This window comes from Podarcis liolepis (genome assembly GCF_965112155.1).
Source record: "Podarcis liolepis genome assembly, chromosome: 3".
Lineage (NCBI taxonomy): Eukaryota > Metazoa > Chordata > Lepidosauria > Squamata > Lacertidae > Podarcis > Podarcis liolepis.
Genome location: NC_139557.1, coordinates 121852532 through 121868687, shown reverse-complemented (window position 1 = coordinate 121868687; position 16156 = coordinate 121852532). Strand labels below are relative to the sequence as shown.

The following is a 16156-nucleotide window of genomic DNA, read 5'->3' as shown; positions in this document are numbered from 1 at the left end:
TATTTGCCCCAGGGCCCAATGAAAAATATCTCCCTTCCCCTTCACCAGTATCACTGCCTTTACAAGATTAATGCACACCCTCTTTTTCCTGCAAGAGGATAGAAATCCATGCCAAAGGTTAAACGGAACTTAAGCCAAGTTGTCTGGCTGCATCATGCCGCTATCTTTCCACGGGCGAAAGTTTCAATAACTCCCTTGCTATTGCAATCCAGTTTCTTCCTATATACATAAAACTGTAAGGTTGCCGTCACGCAAGCCCCATTGGAGGATCTGCAGTGCCTGTTGACAATCCCAAATTTGCATGGAGCCAGGGTGGGGTAGGGGCACAGAAGAGGAGGTGGGGTTTAAGATGGCAGTTGAATAAAGCAGGAATGGATAGACATATTATATGGGGAGCCTGAGGGAGCTGTGAGGATATGGTTGTCGGCATTCAGAAGGTTGCAAGGCCAGCTGGCTAGCTCCAGCTGGCTCGTCTCCTTCCAGCCGTCCCGCTGCAAAGACCCACCAGCCTCTGCTCCGACGTAAATCAGCAGCCCGGGCTTCAAAGCCAGGGCACACTATATCAGCAGAGCGAACTGCGCACACAGAATAGGCGTGAGGCTTGTGGAAGCATACAACAACTACGGATTTATTAATCATAAATCGGAACAAAGAAACATGTCGTCTCTCTCTTTGTCTTCTCAGAGAGACAGGGAAAAGCAAAAGCTACACACACAATGGAAGTTCCAGCAAGCTGTGCTGGTATGTAAACAGACATGTGACACGTAACAGTTCCATGTCTGCAACTGAAGGTGGAATGGAATTTTCCAACAATGGTGGGGCTTGAAGGAACTTTGAGGGGTCGGGGGGTCGGGGTTGGGGAGCAGGTGAGGGTTGGGAGGCAGTGGGAGCAGCAGGGGCAACTTAAACGGAATTTGTACAGAAAAAATAACTGGGAGATTAGGTACACCCCACCCACTGCGCTGTTTAAGCAAGTATGGCAAGCATTCGCAGTGAGCATCAGTCCCAGACAGCTTTTACTACTACAGAGTTATATAACTTAATAATGGCGTAATTGCATATCCAATAATCTTCACCCACACCCCCTTAGTTTTAATGATTTTGCAGCTCCCGTCGCTGCACTGCTCAACAGCCTTGGGGCACATCCGCGCGCAACGCTTCCCTCTGAAGTTGATGAGATGTCATTCTACTTCTGTGCAAGTTTCACAGGTTACGTGTTTCCACCCACCCACCCTTTTCCAAATTACTCCTCCTCAGTCATGGGATCAGAGAGGAGGCGGCTGTCTCTCCCTTTTCCCTGCATTTTGGGGTGGAAGTGAAAACCCACACACTTCCATGCACTGGCGATGTGTGTGACGCATCGTCACATGTGTCTTTCCCTCGAGAACTTTAAAAACAGCAACCAAAACAATTCACACGGGGCAGCCTTATCTCTAATCCATCTGACCTAGGAATGTCTAAAATCACGGGCAATTCTGAGGATTCACACAGAGTAGTTTCCAGCCCTGGGCTGCTCCCCAAGGTTATTTTTGGGGTGGTTTTGAGGAGTGGAACGTGGGATCTTGTAGGATTGTCGTACGTCCAGAATTTCCCCCGACATACCTGGAATACTGCAGTCAGAAGCAGTGTCCGGGTGGAAATTGGGGGAAAACGTCCGGGAAAATCCAGACGTACGGCAACCGATGTCGGCAGTGCCGTTTTTGCAGAATTTTGCAGGCGATCGTACTAGATTACCCAGAGGGTATATTCCAGCTCTACAATTCTATGATTCTAAGATCCCTGTCCCATAAAAAAGCAACTTTTCTCACAACGCTTAGCATTTACATAGATCAGTCATAGGCAAACTCGGCCCTCCAGATGTTTTGGGATTACAATTCCCATCATCCCTGCCCGCTGGGTCCTGTTAGCTAGGGGTGATGGGAGTTGTAGTCCCAAAACATCTGGAGGGCTGAGCTTGCCTATGCCTGACATAGATCTTTTTCGTGAATATTCAGAGTGCTTTGCATACATTCCTTAACTCTTACAACAACCCAAGAAGACAGAGAGCAGCAGCAAAGTTCCAGAGTGTTTGCCACATGGGGATGGATAAATCTGTCAGATTCGGTTTCTCATTTTTCCACTCTTAAATTCAGTTCACCACATTTCCGCATCAGTTTGTGGTTAAGTTCCCACAAAAATTCACCAGCATTTTAGAGCTCGTTTCTTGCAACATACACAATATTTTTGCATGCAGTATTCTGTAATATGCACATTTTTGCATGCAATTTTTCCAAGTGTAATGAATTTTTAACATTGTTTTTACCAACATGTGCATTTTCACACACACTTTTTCTTAATGCACATTTTGGGGGGGGGAGGGGTTTGCTGCAGAATTACACTGCAAAATTTGGAGGAACACGTATGTTGACGGACAGCTGCATTTTCATTTGCGTATAGTTTTTTGGGGGGAAGTTAAATCAGGTATGTTCTAAACGAAGCCAAAATTTCTCCCACATCCCAAGAGCCAACATATACCGTATTTTTCGCACCATAGGACGCACCGGACAATAGGATGCACTTTGTTTTAGAGGGGGGAGAACAAGAAAAAAAAATTCTCCCCCTCTCTGCCCAGCGCCCCTTCAGTGAAGCGGCAGGAGGCGCTGCACAGAGAGGGGGAGAACTTTCCCCCTCTTGTTTTCCCGCTGTAAAACAAGGTGCCGCTCTAAAACAGGTTACCTTGGAAGCCTGGAGAACGAGAGGGGTCGGTGTGCACGGACCCCTCTCACTCTCCAGGCTTCAGGTTCCTTTCGACCTGCTCTTTGGGGCTGGCGGGGGGAAGCCCATCACCAGCCCCAAAGAGCAGGTCAGGGAGCAGCGGAGAGGCTCCTGCCATAGCCGCGAGTCACCTCTCCAGCTGGGAGAGGGTCGCGGGGGGCTGCTTTAGCCCCCCGCGTGCGCTCTCCCGGCAGGAGAGGTGACACGGGGCTGTAGAGGTTCCTGCCATAGCCGCGCGTCACCTCTCCAGCCGGGAGAGGGTCGCGGGGTTATGGCGTCTTCGCTCCACAGGACGCACACACATTTCCCCTTCATTTTTGATGGGGAAAAAGTGCGTCCTATAGAGCGAAAAAACGGTGCCTGCTACCCCCACCGTGGTGGAAGTAAGATTCAGCTGATAATCTGGTTGGCTTCAGTATGTTTAATGGGAACATCATCCTTGCCCTTCCACCTCTGGCAGCGAAATATATTGGGAACATGGGGAGCTGCCTTACACACACAACAACAACAACAACAACAACAACAACAACAACAACAACAACCCCACCTGGAAACAATTTCTTAAGAGCTAAATTTGTGATTTGCCTGGAGCACCACACACGTTATTAACATATGCTTAAAGAACTTGCTAACAATAATTCAGACAACTGCATTTGTCCCACTACAAGGTGATTTTTATTTACATTTATTGTGCACAGTTAGCCTTGCAGACAGAGACGTCCACGCGGAGCTGACTCGTGAGAAAGGTGCAACATCCACAAAAATCGAAGGCTATTTGTTTATTCATACACATACACACACTGCTAATTATTATTATTTTTAAATCACAGAGGTTTGCAGCAATGTATGTAAAAACCATACAATAAAAATCATATTTTAAAAAGTTGAAATCAAGTAACTGTTGTGGGAAGGCGCATTGTTAATTGCCTGCACAAACTTGATGGAACTGACAAGTTTTCCGCAAGCATTTAAAAGTTGAAATGCTGATTCTCTAGTGGCAGGGTGTTCCGCAGGACTGGGCCGATGAGGCGGAAGGCTTGTTTTGTTTTTGTCAGAAGAGCTTCACCAACTCAGGGAAATGGCCAGCGATGCTCCTGCAGGTGATCTCAGTGACCGAACTGGGAGCTGTCCAGAGCTTTGTAAATGAATACAAGGCTCCTGAACATGGCTCAATAGTAAATGGACAGCCAGCGCAGAGGTCTGAACAGTGGTGTCATATGTTGTCAGCTAGATCAGCAAAACTGGTTTGCCATACTATATTCTGAATGTGCATCAAACTCTTCCCAAGTTTCTAATCTTGGACAGAAGAAGAAGAAGAAGAAGAAGGTTTAGTAGGCAAAATTGTGGCCACTGGAGCGCAGAGGCTGACCTCATGTACCAACAATTCTGATTTTACAGGCGTATGTAAATGGTCCGTAAGTCCTTCAGGTCAATAGGTTCAGCGAATGAACAGAAAATCGCAATTATTTCATCATGTGGTAGTGATACAATGGAAGGAAGAACTTGTGGTTCCAAGAGTCATGAATTCTGGGTATACTAGGCTGGATCCACGCTCAGGTTGCCCTCTTAATCCAATTTATGAGGGAATAAGCCTCATTGACGCGGGTGGTGCTGTGGGTTAAACCACAAAGCCTAGGACTTGCCGATCGGAAGGTCGGTGGTTTGAATCCCCGTGACGGGTTGAGCTCCCGTTGCTCGGTCCCTGCTTCTGCCAACCTACCAGTTTGAAACCACACCAAAGTGCAAGTAGATAAATAGGTACCACTCTGGCAGGAAGGTAAACGGCGTTTCCGTGCACTGCTCTGGTTCGCCAGAAGCGGCTTAGTCATGCTGGTCACATGACCCGGAAGCTGTACACCGGCTCCCTCGGCCTGTAAAGCGAGATGAGCGCCGCAACCCCAGAGTCGTCCGCGACTGGACTTAACGGTCAGGGGTCCCTTTACCTTTACCTAAGCCTGATTGAACGAAGCTGGACTTATTTCTGAGAAGGCACAGCCAGTTGTCCTTAGAGCAGACCATAGAAATCAGCACGTCAAGTGTGTCTTGGACTAGATCCAGGCCCTGGAATTAAAAACATAAAGCAAACGAGGCTCAGGCAATTAGACCAAAACGCTTTACATGGGTTTATGAACAGGCAAAAATTGCAGGTGAACATGCTAGTCCATTTGGTGGGGATAAAAGAGTAACACCACTGTAATACCGTTTGTGAGAACAAACTAAAACACCACAAAGCAGTCGGCAAGCTTTCAAGTTACACAGGACTCTTCTTTAGGCTATTCAGTAATTTATTGCTTTCAAGTCATGGTGGTAATGACTTTGAGGCTTGAAATGCTGTTTTTCTTCCTCCTTCCCTCGCTGCTTTTTTGCTGAACATGCAGCCTGAGAAGTGCTTGGGGGGTGACTTGAAAAGCTGGCTTCTGCCATTTGAGTTGACACCAGTGACCTCTGAGTTGCACAGAACTCTTGCTCAACTTCTTCAAAAAATAAAATACGTGGAACGTATTGCTAATATGGGCGACGATCCCAAGGTTGACCCTTGAGCCGAGAAGTGGAGCCCAAGACCCATTCCTTGCAAAGTTGCCGTGGAGGCTAGGGCACTGCCCTGAGGCTCGCTCCAGAACCTTCCAAGATACCTTGAGATGTAGCTCTCAGATTGCAGAACCAAAAGAATTTCAGTCTGGAAAAACAAGGGCATACGCAGGAGAAGGAGGCAAGGGAACCTCCGCAGAATGAAGTCATTAGATATGGGAATGGGATGTCCATCAAAAAAAGTGTCGGGCCTGTGGCTTTGTGCTATGTGCCATGTCTAGAACATGGCTGGTACTTTCGAAGTGCTGTGTCGAATAAAGTTTTGTGCATTACAGTTATACATGCAGAAGAGTACAGTAATCGTTGCAGCAAAAACAAGTTGCAGGACACCCTTAAGAACTAATGGATTTACCATGCCTAAGTGTTTGTGGATTCACAGGAGTGGGCTCTAATCCACAACAGATTATCCCATAATAAATCTTTTAGTGCCACCATGCTCTTTGCTGTAGACTGAAGGTGCAACTGGGATTACCAAACAATTAGGGGAATGTTTGTTGGTTAATCACTCTCCTTTTTAATTGATTCAGTTCAAGTAAATCTGCATATTAACCTCAGCACGTTTTATGCAAGATGGGGAAAATGTGAGCTCACACAACCTAGTGAAGGGGGAAAGTCCTTAACGTCTTTTCTAAGGCATTCCATTCCATTTTCATGTTTCGTTTCATAAATGGCAGTGGAATATTTTAATAAAACACAATGGAAAACAAAACAGAACAGAACCAAATTACCTGGAAGTAAACTCCCCTCAAACACAATGGGATTTTCTTCTAAGTAAATATTGACATCATATTGCACTATGACAGGGAAGGTGGAGAAGAGTGTTGCCGCAACTAACAGATAGGCCCCAGATTCAGGAGTGCATCGCTGGCAGAGAAGATGCTTGGCGGTACCTATGGGACCACCTCTCCCGGTATGCCCCGCGGAGGACCTTAAGGTCCATAAATAGCAACACCCTAGAGGTCCCAGGCCTTAAGGAAGTCAGATTAGCGTCAACCAGAGGCAGGGCCTTTTCAACACTGGCCCCAACTTGGTGGAACACTCTGCCTCATGAGACCAGGGCCCTGCGGGATCTGATTTCTTTCTGCAGGGCCTGTAAGACAGAGTTGTTCCGCCTGGCCTTTGGCTTGGAATCAACTTGATCCCCTCCCCCTCTTCCTTTTTCCTTTCTCCTTCTGTGATGGAACTCCTATTTGGGGACTTCCCTGGCTTTTTTCTGGCCCACGTAGGACCAGTCTCGATAGTTGGCCTTGGTGAAGATTTGATGTTCCCCCCCCAAAAAACCAGTTTTTGATCCGGGCTTCCACTGAAATGAGGCTGCATTTTAAATTGTATTTTAATCCTGTTTTTAAGTTCTATTTTAATCAATTGTTTTTATACCTGATGTTAGCCGCCCTCTGAGCCCGGTCTTGGCCGGGGAGGGTGGGGTATAAGTAAAATTTATTATCATTATTATTATAAATATATGTGCAAGCACACCGGTTGCGGCGTGTTACTAAGGCTGCAAAAACTGCTGCATATGAAAGTTATTGCATTTTAATTATGCGACAGGTTAAGGTTCAGGTTCCCAAAGGAAATTCCATGCTGACTGCTGGGAAATAAAGCATTCCTCCTCCTCGCCACCATTATCACAGCCTAGGACCCTCGTACCTATGGGACCGCCTCTCCCAGTATGCCCCGAGGAGGACCTTAAGGTCCATAAATAGCAACACCCTAGAGGTCCCGGGTGTTTAGGAAGTCAGATTAGCCTCAACCAGAGCCAGGGCCTTTTCAACACTGGCCCCAACTTGGTGGAACGCTCTGCCTCATGAGACCAGGGCCCTGCAGGATCTGATTTCTTTCCACAGGGCCTGTAAGACAGAGTTGTTCCGCCTGGCCTTTGGCTTGGAGCCAATTTGATTCCCTCCCCCTCTTTCTTTTTTTCTTTTTCCTTTCTCCTCCTGTGATGAGGCTGCATTTTAATATTTTAACGTTTCGATATTTTAATTGTTGTATTTTAATCTTGTTTTTAAGTTGGTATTCATTCAACTTGTTTTTATGATTGCTTGTTAGCCGCCCTGAGCCCGGACTTGGCTGGGGAGGGCGGGGTATAAATAAAAATTATTATTATTATCTCCCGTCATAGAAGGGGTGTAACATCAGTTTGCACCATGCACAAGTCATTTTGCGCCATGCACAAGTCATTTTGCACCATGCACAAGTCATTTTGCACCATGCACAAGTCAGTTTGCACAATGCACAAGTCATTTTGCACCATGCACAGCAGCACAGAAGTCAATGCCCAGCACGGACCTAAGTTCTCGCCACAGAACAAATCCCTCGATTCTCCCATTCAGGAGATTAATTCTGCTGCTGCTCCACTCCCCCCACCCCACGTGATCTTGAGGCGGGGGCTGCCCCTCGCCTCGCCCCCCTCCCCGCCCGGGCGGAAAAGTGACTACGTGCAGCTCCCCACGTGGAAGGGAGCCCCAACCGCACAGAACAGCCGCGGCCGCACGTTCGCGCGCGCCCGACGCAAGCAAGCGGGTGGGGTTGGGTTAGGGAACGAGAGAGAAGAGCATCAGCCAATCAGAGCCCTCGGGGTCCTGGGAGGAGAGGGGGGAAGGCAGAGATGGCGGGGAGCGGGCGGCCAATCGGCAGGCGAAGCGGGGAGTTGGGATGCCAAGCGAGCCAATCCCGAAGCGAGCCGGGAAAAGACTTTTTTTGTTAAGAGCCGGGGCAGCTTGTAGCTGAGTAGGGCGGGCGGCGAAGAGAAAGGGAGGGGTTGAAGTAGGAAACCTAACAGCCAATCGCTGAAGAGAGCCGGGAGACGAGGAAGGCGGTGTCGACCAATCCCGGCGCGATGGCGCAGATAAGATCAACGACAACAATAATAAGAAGCCTGAGCGCGGCGGAAGGGGAGGGGGAGGGAGGGGGAGGGAGCCCGGCTGCCAAAGCGCGCGCTCGAATCTGCTGAGGCAGCAGAAAAGGAGCCCGCCTTTTTTTTTCCCCTCGGCCGCTTCCTTCTATTTCCCTCACGAAGTGGGCGGGGTTTGTTATTCTCCCTCCTCAGCGCGAGGAAGCGGCGCTGGCCCCTCCCTTCCGAGGCGGCCGTTGGCGGGTCGCCCCTCCCCCCGCTGCGCCTTCCTGAGGCGATTTCGCCTTTGGCTCCTCAGTCCCCGCTTCGTACACTGTTCACACGACGACGCGCGACACGGGGAACAGCAACAGTTGATCTCAAATATCAATATTATTACCCCTGTCCTCCCCGAAGTGGCTAGCTGCCTTTTTCTTTGATTAGGAGCATCTGTAAAACCCAACGCACCACACACAAAAAGAGAGGTTTTCGTACAATTAAAACAGTGTTTCTCCAACGTTTCTCCTCAGAATAAAAGTGTGTCACGCCATTTTTTATTTTTATATTAAGAAATGCGTTGGAAACCAGCTGTGGGGATTTAATGTTTAATGCTGAGGGGCATTTGGTGGCGCAGGAAGGACAAACAAGAAGCCGCTTTTCAATTCGATTTATTCGATTCGATTTATTATATTTATTTATTATATTTCGATTCGATTTATTATATTTCAATTCGATTTATTATATTTCTATGCCACTTTCCATTCAAATGAATCCCAAAGCGGCTTACAAACAACACGACCCAACATCACAGGTCATCACAAATACAATGTAAATCATGTCATTTTGTAAACCAGTTGGAGGCGACTGTAGTTGAGCAGTCATGGTAGAAGGAAGAAGGCGCCATGCTGCAAAATCCCTATTCCTGAGGCAACAAGGATTTTAAAAGATCGGCCAACATAATAAAAATAAAACCATGCACAATTGAAATCGGAATTGCAAGAGAAGCAACCTTGCAAATCGGTCTTCATGCTTGGGCCTGCGGGGGAAAGAGGGTTTTCTTATTTCAGAAAGCTAAAAAACACAGTGAAATGGATGATAAACTGGAAATAAACTGGAAGTTTGATTGCAAACAGCATTTTAGCCACTATTTTCTTTTGAAAAGATTGGGAGAAGATGAGACAAAGTTTCTTTAAATATGGCCCTACTTTAATGCAAGAAAGTCAAGTCGTTTAAAGAGGAAACACAGAGAACCAAACAAATGGTGTTTTATCCAGACTGATTCTAATATTTGTGTGTTGATTATTCAGCCAGCTATTTTCTAGACCACCCGTGAGAGGCCCACAAAAAGTCATCTGGATGGTTTGCAAAAATAAAAATAAAAATAAAAATACAGTTCATACTTTGAATTTGAATTCCATGAAGGACAATGTAGTATTGGAAAGGGTTGAGATATTGCGATAAGAGAGAGAGAGAATAGGAGTGGAAACACATTAAACAATGTGATAGTGTTTCAAAGGATAATTTTATTGTTTCCCTCATTTGTAAAACACTTTGAGGTTTGCTTGTTTTTCACAAACAAGCAGTATATAAATTTTACTTCTCTGCCAATCAAGGAGTTTGAATTCGGATATAATTTTTTATGACATAAATAAAATTAATACAGCGGTGAAGAGGGGAATGAGGCAGCAGAGCTGTGGAAGAATTATAAAGGAAACACAGCTGGTGTCGATGGCACAATAAGAGATTGTTTTTAAGTCTTTTAAGTTTTTAAGTCTTTTAAGTTCAGTGAAGCTGCGGTTCTGTTTTTATATGGTATTTTAATGTACAGAACCATTTATGTTTTGGCAGAGTATCTGAAACGTGTGTGCTACCTCTACACAAACAGAAAAAGAGAGAATTGTGGTTTCACAGGGAATATCCAGAAATAACCTAAGTGACTAGATACAGGTTTTACTAGATTGTTGGTTTGAGACAATTTAAGATTCACTTGAAACCGCACCACAAGTCCATAGGAGGGAACTTTTCCCCAATCCCTTCCATGAGCCTAGCATTGAAATTTGGGTTTAGCTTCCAGTTTAAACAAAGCCTTGCTATAATTTTCTTGGCACAACCTTTGAGTCTTCCATTTATAGTTTTCTTTGCAAATTACGCTTACGGTATCTCTTTCATACTGAGTTGTTGTAGCTGACAATTCGCTGATCACTTTGGTTTAGAGCAAAACCAGCCCTTCGGATTTTGTGAAGAAAAGATTAGCAGTTCAGCCCAAACAGTTTTGAAGGAATACAAACTATTTTAATTTTAACATTCATGCCATGTATTTTATTGTTGTGACACACTCTGGGGTCGATGGATGAATTACTTAAATTGTAAAAATAAGTTTAAAAATAAACAATTCTTTGCCATATCAGTTCTTTGACACTACATCACCCAGAGGTAGTAATTTTATGAGGGTCCGAATAGAAGTTCAGCCACGGACTATGGATGACCCTGTTTTTCTTCTGCTAAGGAATATCCATAGCTTTTAGTGAAGCTTTGTTTGGAAATCTCGGAGAGGGCAGGAATCTAACACCAAATGACAGAAATATTGGAAGGGGGTTTGTGTTTATTAATCTAGACCGGGCCTTAAATGGGTGCTCTTGTTGAGCTGCTTGTTGTTGAAGCAATAGAAATGTAGAGTTTGAAGGGACCCCGGGGTGATCTAGTCCAACCCCCTGCAATGCAGGAATCTCAATAATCCATGAGATCCATCCAATAGATGCCCTTAAAGCAGATCTATGTTCAAGGTGCAATCTCTTCCATACATAGCTAGTTGACACAGACTAGCAGGATCCACCTGGAAAGCCAAGATACTGTTGCAGCAGAACAGCAACAGTATCTTAAACCCACCACAACATGCATTTTTCTTTAAACGAGACCGTTGGCCCTTCCTGTTTCTTGGTTGCGGAAGCTCATCAGTGCAACATGTGCAAACAGGCCGACTCTTGTGTTTGTGCACGTATATTAAAACTTACCCCTTGGCTGCTGGACCATGAAGTATGTTGTGTTATTTGTTTTAATGTTCTGGTGGGCTGCTTTGACTGTGCTTTGTTGCAGGCAGGCAGAGCAGAAATCCTTGGGGTGGGGGAATAAAGAAACTTCACAACACATACACAAAACTGCAGCTTTGTACTAAGTGTGAATCAATCTGGAAGAACCAACACCTCCTGGTTCAATACTCATGCTCTCTTTCCCCCCCTGTATAAGGCTTTTTGCATTCAGCTCCTGGACAATGTCTTGCAGGCAGGACTGCATTCTGGGATTCACACACAAGTCCCAGTGCAGAAGCTTGCTCACAGAAACAATGCTTAATCATCACAAAAGCAACCTATTAGTTAAGATCACCCCCATCTCTAGCAAAATCTGGAGTTCCCATCATAATAGCCATGGTGGGAAGGATTTTGAACAGCAGGAAAACCAGAACAGCCCAGAGCTGAATATATAATGTAGCCTTATATTGTGTTAGACCATTTATAGACTATTATTCTTTCATGGGTGGGTTTTAATCACATACCAGCAAACTTAGATTGTGCAATTAAAGTGGATATGGGGCTCTTATGAAAACCAACCCACTCCCCCACCACACAAAAAAATAAAATCAGATGTTTTGTAAAGTGACAGGAAAATGCACTGGGAAGTATGAGATAACAATTGCTTGCTATATAACCTGTTACTTGCCTGCAGACAAATCAGAATGAATCATCAATAAACATCAATAAACAGTGGAAGTTTTTAACCCACCTGTAAACACATCAGGATAGATGATCAACAAATGGGTCATCTGCAATCAGCCTTAGATAGTTACAGATTAGATAGTTACAAGTTAGTTGCAAGAAAGGAATTTCTGACTAACGATTAGAAAGAACTTTTTGACAGTAAGAACGGTCTCCCTTGGGAAGTGGTGGACACTCCTTCACTGGAGGTTTTTAAGCAGTGGTTGGATGCCATCTGTCAGGAATGCTATAGGTGAGATTCCTGCATTGCATTGCAGGGGGTTGGAGTAGATGATCCTTGAGGATCCCTTCCACCTCTATGATTCTACAAATTCGCCTGTCTCATCCACTACTGTATTACCTGTTCTGGCTAGCAGGGGCTGTGGACACAAGCCCATAGCCAGCCTAGAAGTTTGGCATGGGGGGCATAAGAAAAAGTGGAGGGCAGTTTACCCCTAATATACACTAACGTTTTTCTTGTATTCATTAAGTCTATATTAACGATGAAAATGATAATACAGTGGTACCTCGGGTTACATACACTTCAGGTTACATACACTTCAGGTTACAGACTCTGCTAACCCAGAAATAGTACCTTGGGTTAAGAACTTTGCTTCAGGATGAGAACAGAAATCGTGCTCCAGCGGCGCGGCAGCAGCAGGAGGCCCCATTAGCTAAAGTGGTGCTTCAGGTTAAGAACATTTCAGGTTAAGAACAGACCTCCGGAACAAATTAAGTACTTAACCCGAGGTACAACTGTAACGGTCTTTATTACCGCTACTCTCACAGGCCCTGTGGCAGCAGTAGGTCAGGTCAGGAGGGAATGATTTCTAGGGTTGCCAGAGGGTAAGCTCTGTACATCACCTCTTTCCTTGAAGTTGTTGCATGGGTGAGCTTCTGAGCACATTAACTCCCCCCCTAAAAAAAACACTTAATAATTTTTGGTCTTAGAATTCTCTATTTCATTGGCAGGGACTCTAGTCCAAGGTGCCAGGCCAGAGAGGCCTTTCTCTGCCCTGCTGCTGCCCAAGTTCCTTTCAATTAGAAATGTAAAGGACTGCAATCTGGGGCCTTCTGTACGCAACACATGTGGACTGCTGCAAAGCTCTGGGCTCTCACAGCCAATTCTGCAACATTTGAAAACAAAAGCAATCCAAGCCCACCTATGAGCCAAGACTCTCTGGGTTCTAGTAGGAGATCAATGACCAACTTCCCCCTGTGCTTTTCACCGAGAATTGACTCTCTGCCAACATTCTGTGCTCGAAAGTAACAAAACCAGCACGTGCAATGCGTCCCAGAGACTTCTCAGCTACAACCTATGGTGAAATATGGAATGCCGGCAATAAACACAGTGTTAGAATGTGGGTCTATGAAGTCAGACTTCTATTGGCCCTTACCCAGGGAAGGAAAAGGGATCTAAACAATTAAATCCCTTCGTCGTAGTTTCTAAGCAGTTGTTTCTTTTGCATTTTGCTGCGTGAGAATACCACACTTGCTTCCACAGACTGCAATCATAGAGCCACTTAACTGGGAAGAAACCCCATTAAGCTCAATGGGATTTGCTTGCAAATGATCAGCAACAGAGGTGTGCTGTCACTGTGAGCTTTGTTAGTTCATTAAGAATAAACCCTGTCAGTTTTACATCATTTTGCAAACTTTAAGCCCAATTCTCCGTATTTCCACACCAGTTTGCAAGAAAGAAAGAGAGAGAGAAAGAAAAAGAAAGAAAGATATCAGCATTTTAGTGTAAATTCCTCCTAATAGGCACATGTTTGTGTTCAATTTTGCCTAATGGATACATTTTTATACTTTATACTTTCTTCAGTCATGTTTTATTCTGGATTGTTTTATTTGATGTTTTGAAGTGTAAAGCGTTTTGAGATTTTTTTCTTAGAAATACAAACCAGTATAGAAATGAATAATAATATTTTTTGCAAATCATTTTTTATAATATAATGCATTTTTTAATGTTACTCTCACTGAAATAAGTCTTTTTACACACATGCTACCCTAGTACATGCATTTTTCTACACGTTACTTGACCAGAGAAGAACTGTAGTGCAAAATTTGAAGACGTGCAAATTTCAAAGGATTGCTGTGCTTTGGTTTGCATATTATTTCAGAAAAGGGCAGATTTCGTAGGCTTGCCTCTAAATGCAAACTGAATTGAATTTCTTCCCCAACCATAATTAAGAAATGTACATAGCATCCTCAAGCCATAGGCATTTGGAATGGCTTACAAAAGCAAAGCAAGAGCAACAAGATAGAAGCATACTAATGACAATAATATTGCTTTTAAAATAAAAAAGGTAGAAAACAATAAAATCAGTGGATGAAAATCTACTGTACTCCATGCTGAATGTTCTGGGTAAATACTCTGCTTTAACTGATGTAAAATTGCTCCCAGTCCCTCATTCTAGACTCTTAACAGATTGGAATCCCCATTTTGTCAGTAAACATGTACTATTTTATGGGTGGATGAAATTCATTATTTTTAGCACTGTTTTTTAGCTGCCGGAAAACACAAGTGAGGTGTGGCAATCCATTTTTGTTGGTCTTGTTCATGCTCCCTGGTTTCCCCAGCTCACACTCCTGCATGTAACAACCACCTTTTTATTTAAAGTGCAAGAGGCGTTTAAGAGTGGTTGTAGCTGCAGCCAGTTACATAACTGCTGTTTGCAGCATCTTCAAAACACCCTCGGGCACCCTTCCACAAACACATGATGGATGGAAAGCCCTCCATATTTCATTCAAAAATGGCAAGTTATAAATTCACACGGGATGGAGCGTGTTCTGTTGGACAGACAGAATGTTCTGGATCGCGGTTTTCTATTTGTACTATTTGGCCAGCGTGTTATGCTTTTGCAAAGCAGATGTACTGGAACGTGAAATACTGGCGGCCGCCCTCCCCTTTAACTTCAGCTAACGAGAGTGCTTTAAACAGGGGAATAACCCACTTGAATTTACACTTAGAAGCCTTAAATGTCATTTTATTTCACTTAACTACACATTCAGCACAGATCAGTGTTCATTTAGCATTCCAGTGTCACCATATCAAAAGTTTATGTTTACCAGCTTCGGATTGTCAAAATAGTAGTCCCTGGCATAGCATTAGAGAATGGGGTGTTTGTATAGCAAGACATTCTCTGCTTCTGTTTTCCCTCCTGTAAAATGGGAATAGCTGAAAGTTACTTCAAAGGCTTATTGTAAGGAATGAAAATAAAAAACGTAACACCCTTTGCAAATTAATCATGATATATGAATGACATGCCCTAGCAATTAGGACTGTCTCACTTGTGCTTCTTCTGCAAGTTTATCCTCTGCACTCATCATGCTGTTGGAGACATAGCACTGAATTTCTCTGGTCAGGGAAGAAGGGGTGAGTGAAGTTCTTCATCGGGAATAAGGGTATTCAGAAATTGTTCCTACATGCAACAACAGCGGCGAGGTTATTATTGGCCCAGGTTTGGAAACAGCAACAATTGCCAACAGTTGAAGAGTGACAGCAGAAGGTAATGGAATATGCAGAAAAAGCCAAATTAACGGGGAAAATTCAATAACAGGGCGATGAAACATTTCAAAAAGAATGGGGAAAATTTATGTCATATATAGGAAAGATAAGGTGAAATAGTGAAACCAGTAGAACCGAAATAAACCTCATAATGGGAAATATAAAGAATTTTACTGGACAGTAATAACAATAAGAAGTAAAATATATAATGTGACCAATGTAACAGTAGTTGTCAATGAATATAGACAGACAACAAGAATCATGTGTATATAGAAAGATTTATTTGTTTACAGACATTTTATGGACAAATGTGGAAGAAGAAGAACAATATACAAAATGGAGAAAGACAATGCGAAAAATTTAGAGACGATATAAAAAAGCCAGAAGAAGGAAGGAGGGAAGTCAGCTCCTAGGAGCAAGTATAAATGTAAAATGTAATGTAATATGTGTATGTATAATATGTAATTTAGAAACCAATAAAAATTATCCGGGGGGGGGGGGGGAGGAATACAGATATTCACCAAAAGGCTGCTTTAGAGGCAGCATGCAGGGGCTGCCAAGGAAATGACAGATCTGGCCTGTAAGGTGTGCACCCACAGCAGTGCATTCCTTGGAGGCTAGATCTGCTGCCCCTGTGGATCCTGCCACCTGAGGCAGTGGTCTCACCTTGCTTCATGGGTAGGCCGGCCCTGATGCCCTGATTCCGTTCCCCACTGATGT

The 16156-nt window shown here is 44.3% G+C and overlaps 1 long non-coding RNA gene across 1 annotated transcript; it reads left to right on the top strand.

The window, feature by feature from the left end:
* Nucleotides 1-9285: 9285 nt before the first annotated feature.
* LOC310702895 lies at nucleotides 9286-15925 on the top strand. Its single transcript, XR_014523761.1, has 2 exons — nucleotides 9286-15437; nucleotides 15730-15925. It is a non-coding gene; the product is annotated as an uncharacterized lncRNA (long non-coding RNA).
* The last annotated feature ends 231 nt before the right edge of the window (nucleotides 15926-16156 follow it).